The sequence below is a fragment of the Silene latifolia genome, chromosome 2 (assembly GCF_048544455.1).
Source record: "Silene latifolia isolate original U9 population chromosome 2, ASM4854445v1, whole genome shotgun sequence".
Lineage (NCBI taxonomy): Eukaryota > Viridiplantae > Streptophyta > Magnoliopsida > Caryophyllales > Caryophyllaceae > Silene > Silene latifolia.
Window position 1 is genome coordinate 135422436 of NC_133527.1, and position 6619 is coordinate 135429054.

At 40.5% G+C, this 6619-nt stretch overlaps 1 non-coding gene across 1 annotated transcript; it reads right to left on the bottom strand.

Annotated features, from left to right (window-relative positions):
• Window positions 1–1684: 1684 nt before the first annotated feature.
• LOC141644601 (small nucleolar RNA R71) lies at window positions 1685–1791 on the bottom strand. The gene has a single exon (XR_012544214.1). It is a non-coding gene; the product is annotated as a small nucleolar RNA R71 (small nucleolar RNA).
• Window positions 1792–6619: the final 4828 nt, after the last annotated feature.

Consider the following 6619-nt stretch of genomic DNA (forward strand, 5'->3'; position numbering starts at 1 on the left):
TTAGTTCCTTAATCTCTCTCTTGTTCTTCCTTTATTTTGGGTAATTGAAGATTATTTGGGTTATTATTGGGAGATTGACAACCTCTCAATCTAGGATTCAAGTACTTCTATTATTCTTGCTTTATTATTGGAATCATTAGTAGGTATAATCTCTTAATCCCTTTTTAATTATTGCTAATTACTTTCATTTATTCATCATGTTTCATTATGTTAGTATGATTAATAACCTTTCTAGCATGATCAATATGATAATGAGTGAGTAGTCTCTTAGCTAGGGTTTAATGGGTGATTAGGGGAAACAAACATGGGGAATGATTCATGCTTAAATTAATATGCTTTCATATCTTATTTGCTTGCTTGTTTTGATCTTAATACATGCACATGTTATATTTGATGAAATGCTAAGCCTATGAATCCTTGCATTTACTATCATCTTCTATCTTTTCAATGAGACTTGTAAGACATAACCCAACTCGAGTCTTGTTAGACCATGCATGTGTTGAGTAGGAAAGATTAAGTCGACTTGTAGGTGTTGTACAATCTAATCGATTCGGCTCCGGGACCCAAACTTTCCTAGGATTGTAAGATATAACCCAACTCAATCCATCACAACAATAATTGCTTGCTTATAAATTGAGAACATGTTTGTATGATCATATCCCATGAATCCCCTATGAACCCATGACACCCTAGTGCCTTTAATCAATTGTTTACACCCCTTATTTTATTCATCTTGCTAGTTTATTTTCATTGTTATTCTAGTTTAGTAACCTTCTACATCAACCCAATTTGTGACACTCCTAGACACTACTAGTTACAATAGAATTCTCATTTCAATACCCGTCCCTTGGGATCCGGCCTTTACTTGCCTCTTTACTAATTGTAGAGTTGTTTGTGAAGTATAAATTGTGTTTTGTATCGACCATTGACCAACGACCACATATGCTTAATTGTGAACACCAAATGGCTCCGATCAAAAATGGCGCCGTTGCCGGGGACGGTGTTTAATTGATTTTAGATTTCTTTTATTGTTATTAGTTGTGTCTTTTTCACCTTGGGGAAGTAAAACTCCTCAAGGTTTGTTCTAATTGTTTTCGAGTTGTTTGATATTTTGCATGTCTAGAAGGTTACAAAGTGATTTGTTACCTTTTGACCGTGAAATCGAAAGAACCTTGACGAATAATAGGAGACTTGTTAGGAGGAATTTGGGAGGTGTTGGTGAAGTTGTTCAACCCACTAGTGAGTTTGTCAATCCTTTCGCAATAGAAGGAGAAGAAAACCCATTAAACAATACCACACAAAATCCACCTACAATGCCTAAATTCTCGTCACACTCTATACCCACCGAGGAGGATCTACCAAATGGTACTCCTACACCGCAACATCTCACCGGAAATTTTATTGCCAAGTCCGCCTTCATCCAACTAGTTGAGAGGAGCCAATTCGGAGGAATGCCTGCGAGGACCCTCATTCTCATATGGAAACCTTTTGCGATTATTGTGAAGCTATCTCTCAAACGGGCGTGACTCAAGACCAAATAAGATGGGTCTTATTTCCTTTTTCGTTAATCGGCACCGCAAAGCAATGGTTGAAGGGCCTTGATAAGGCCACCCTTGGAATAGATTCTTGGAAGAAGTTAGCTCTAGCTTTCTACAAAAAATTCTACCCACCGGAAAAGACTAACATGCTAAGAGCTCAAATTACGGGTTTTAAGAAAAGGGATGAAGAATCTTTGTATGAAGCTTGGGAGCGGTTCAAAGGTATTTGTCGCTCATGTCCTCACCATGGACTTAGCGAATGGTTTTTAGTGCAACAATTTTGGAATGGTTTATATGAAGATTCAAGGAACATTCTCAATATGGGATCAAATGGAATGTTCACCGAAGTTGATGACAATCAAACATGGAACAAGATTGAGGAAATGGCGGTCCATAATTCACAATATAGTAGACCTCGCAAGGCTACTAGAGGAGGAAAGTATGAAGTGGACTCCGTTACTCAATCGGGTGCTCAACTTAGTGCTCACATTGACACAATCAACTTCAAGTTTGAACAAGCTATGGCTAGACTTGAGGAAAACTCAAAATCATCAAAGCATCATGTCAATGCCATGACGGCATCCTCATCAATCCCAAGCGGGATATGTGAGAATTGTGGAACCTTGGGTCATGACTCAAGTGAATGTAGGGGAACAACCGAACAAGTTAATGCTTTCCAAGCTTACAAAAGTGGTACCCCTTATTCAAATTTTTACAATGAAAACACCAAGTTCCATCCAAATCTCTCATACAAAAGCCAAAATGTTCAAAACCCTCAAACAACATACACTCCACCACCCATGAGAAATCAAAATCAAAGACCCTTTTACAATCAAAACCAAGGCTACCAAAATCAAAATCCATACAATCACCACAATGACCAAAGTTTTGATGTCCAAAAAGCGGTCCTCCAAATGCAAAAGAATCAACAAGAATTTTTCACTCAAATGCAAAAAGATAGCCAAGCAAAAGACACCACCATCAACAACATTCTAGCTCACACCAAGATGTTGGAAACACAATTGACCCAACTAGCATCTTCAAGCTCACAAAGACAAAAGGGGCAATTACCAGCTCAAAGTAATCCCCCTAGACATGAAACGGTTAGTGCCATTCACTTGAGAAGTGGTACAAGATATGAAGCACCGAAGGAGCAAGTTGAGAATGAAGTTGTGAGAGCTAGTGAGAATGAAGTTGTGGTGCAAGGTCCCAAAGAAGGGGAATCATCAAAAGAAGAAAGTTCAAAGAAAAATGAAGACAAAGCCAAAGAAAAGGAGCCCATTGTGATTAGACTTCCTTTTCCAAGTCGTCAAGCCAAGCCCAAATTTGATGATCAACTTGGAAAGTTCATGGAGATTGTGAAGAACTTAGAAGTCTCAATTCCTTTCACGGAATTAATCAATCACGTTCCGGCCTATGCAAAGTACATAAAAGATATCCTCACAAAGAAGAAGTCGATCCGGAAATTTGAGACTATCGCCTTCACTAAGGTGAGTAGTGCAATACTTCAAGGGAGTTCACCTCCAAAGTTAAAGGATCCGGGAAGCTTCTCAATACCGTGTACCATTGGCGACACGACGATCAACAAAGCCTTATGTGATCTAGGGGCTAGTGTGAGTGTCATGCCGTACTCGGTAAGTAAAAGGTTGGGAATGGGAGAGCTTAAATGCACCAATATCACTCTTCAAATGGCCGATAGATCGACGAAGACACCATTAGGGATATGGGAAGATGTCCCCGTGCGAATTGGGAAGTTTTTCATCCCGGTGGACTTTGTCATTGTTGATATGGAGGAAGATTCCAACATTCCAATCATCTTAGGAAGACCTTTCCTACACACCGCGGGTGCGGTGATTGATGTGAAACATGGAGAGCTCACTCTAGAAGTGGGAGATGAAAGCATAACTTTTAATCTTGACAAGACCATGAGAGCTCCTCGTTTGCATGAGCCATGTTTCATGATTGACCATTATAGCCGAAAAGATGAAAGGAAGAAATCGGAACTCCAATGGAGGAAGAAAGTTGAAGATGCTCCATTCAAAGAGCAAGTGAATTGTGACAAGGAGAGCTTGCAAAGCTCATCAAAATCAACCAAGGAAGAAGATGATGGCCTCATTGGCCAAGAGAAGAAATTGGGAGAGTTGTCTCCATCTAAGCAAGAGATTTTCAATGATCAACTCAATGAAGTTTGTGGTCTTTGGGACGACGAATTTGAAGGGATCTTTAATCCCTACATTGGGCATGCCATCGATCATGATCAACAACAAGGGCCACGGTCTATTGAGGACCTCTACCATAACAATGAACAAGCTTTTGATTACTTCTTCAAGGTGTTGAGCAACATCAACAACACCTTGAACATGCCCCCTTGACATCTCATCAAGAATGAGAGTTTGGTGGAGTCCTCCCTAAACCACCACTTGTAAATATTTCTAACTCCCTAACTTACTTTTCAATTTTTATATTGCATTTTTGTCATTTTTGGATTTTTATTTACTTTGATCAAAATAATTGTCATGAAAAGAGAGAAGTGAGGGAGGGATTAACAATTTTAATTGATGTGTAGTGCTTTACCTTAGTGTGGGGATGGCAATTGCCTAGGCTATTCATGCCTTAGTAGTGCCCCCACAATGAAGAACACAAGTTTTGAAAGAAAGAAAGAAAGAATGATAAGGGAATGCGTTTGTGCACGGATGGAATCGAATCCGTGTACACAGGACCAATCCGAGCGGATTCCTGAGAATCCGCCCGTCTGAAGAAGATCCGAGCGTCCTGCTGAGAAGACGCCCGTCTTGGGCTGAGCTGAAATTGCAAAATTCTTGACTGTCAAAGAATCCGAGCGGATTTCTGGAAAGACGCCCGTCTCACAGAATCCGTCCGTCTTATGGAGAAGACGCCCGTCTTTGCAGCTGAGAAAAACAAAGAAAAATCTCTGGACTAGAATCCGTCCGTCCTGCACGAAATCCGCCCGTCCCATCACAGAAGAATCCGAGCGGATTCCCCAGAATCCGCCCGTCTCTAGGCGGGATTTTGAAAATTTTGAAGCTGTAGAATCCGCACGGATTGCGCCCAATCCGCACGGATTGTCCCTGCGTCTTGAAAAATGTCGAGCTCTTTATAACCCACCCCACCTTCATTCATTCATTCATTCATTCATTCATAAACACTACCCACAACATCAAAACCCTCATCCTCTCCATCTCAAAAACAAAAACCCTCAACAAAATCCACCAAAATCAAATCAAACCATCCTTCAAACAACAAATCAATCACTCCATCTTCAACAACAATCAAAACCAAGCACAAATTCTTCAACCTTTGAGTCGATTTTTGTTCTCATAAAGGCAAAGCCTTTCACCTTCAAATCGATTTGGGCATTCTACAAATTGAAGATTTTTGATTCTTTACTTGGTTAGTTCATCAAATGGCAAGAACAAAGGGAGCAACAAGAGCAACAAAGGCAACAAAGGCACCAAAAGCAAAGGCTCTCTCTCAAAGGCAAAAAGCTCTACAAGCAAAGAAAGCTTTGGCAATGGTAGTATCAACACCAAACTTGGAAGTGCAACAACAACAACAAATTTCTATGGAAGCATCACCTTCTACTCCGGTAATCGATCAACTCTTGCATTATCCGGAGGTAACTTTCATTTCCGATACCCATAGAAATACATTTGTCAAGTTTGCTATGAAACAAATTCAATCCACCAAATTCATATGTAATGATGCTTTGGAGAAATTGGGTGTTCTTGAACAAACAAAAGCCTTTTTCAATGCCATGGGTTTGAAGAAATTGTTTGAAATGAAGGAAGTAACATACCCCTCCCTTGTCTTGGAATTCTTAAGTTCCTTAAAAGTGACAAAAGTTGAGAATAGGGAAAATATTGAGTTTCGTCTAGCTAACACTAGTAGACGCATTACCTTTCCGGAATTGGGTGAAATTTTGGGTCTTAGCGATGAACATAAATATTATAAGCAATATGGGAAGTATGACCCCGAGCCTCTTTGGGAGGCAATCTCCGGGAAGAAATTTGAAGATTTTCATGCTTGTCGTTCTCTTTTGGTCCATCATCCGGGCATAAGAGTATGGCACAAAGTTGTGGGAAATACCATAATTGCTAGGAAAGACACCAATCATTTCACAGGACTCGATTTTATTCTCCTTGAATCAACTTTGAATATTGGAAGAATTCACACCAAGCCTTACAATTCTTTGAGGCTATTGGTTGATAGATGGCTTCATGTTGATAGTGGGAAGAAGGGTACAACCGTTATTGTTAATGGCGGCCTAGTCACGGTCCTAGCCAAGCACTTTGATCCTAATTTCAATAAGGATAACAAGTACAAGGCAAAGGAAGGTGGCCATCTTATTGATATGTCTATCATGATTAACAAGTTCAAGTGGGTTGCTCACAATCCCCTTGACACCAAGTTTGGGTGGCTTACTAGTGAGGCTCGTTCATTCACTTTACCCGCAAAGATTTGCCGTCTTAGTGTCCACCGGACCAATTATTTACTTCCCCTATCCGAAGAAGCCGAGTACATCATTCAACAACAAAAGGGTGATCATGGAACTCCCTCCTCTTCCATTGTTATACCGCCTTACCCCTTTGTGTATGAAGAGTTCAAACCGCAAGGAGTTGAAATTGGGAAAGACTATGTCACTCTTCTTATGCAAGCCATGCACAAGCAAGCTTATGAAGATCGGAAGAATGCTTATTTGGCTCAATATCCTGCCCTCTTACATCTAGCTAGGCAAGGACTCCTTGATCCATCTTGTCCTTTGCCTAGTTGGGCGGATAGAGAAGCCTTATTTCCGGGTGCATCTAGGGACGTGGTGGAAGACAATGAGGTTGTTGGAAATGGTGAAGAAATTGATGATAATATTGAGGAAGAAGCAAGTGGAGATGAAGAAAGAGATGGTGAAGATAATGATGAGCAAGATGATGAAGAAAGTGATGAAGAAAGTGCCAAGGAAAGTGGCAATGTGACCACTTCTCATGAGGGAAGTGGTGATGATGATAGCATGATGGAAGACTAGCCTTGGAGACTCCTACACCCCCATGGTTTGTCTATATCTCTTT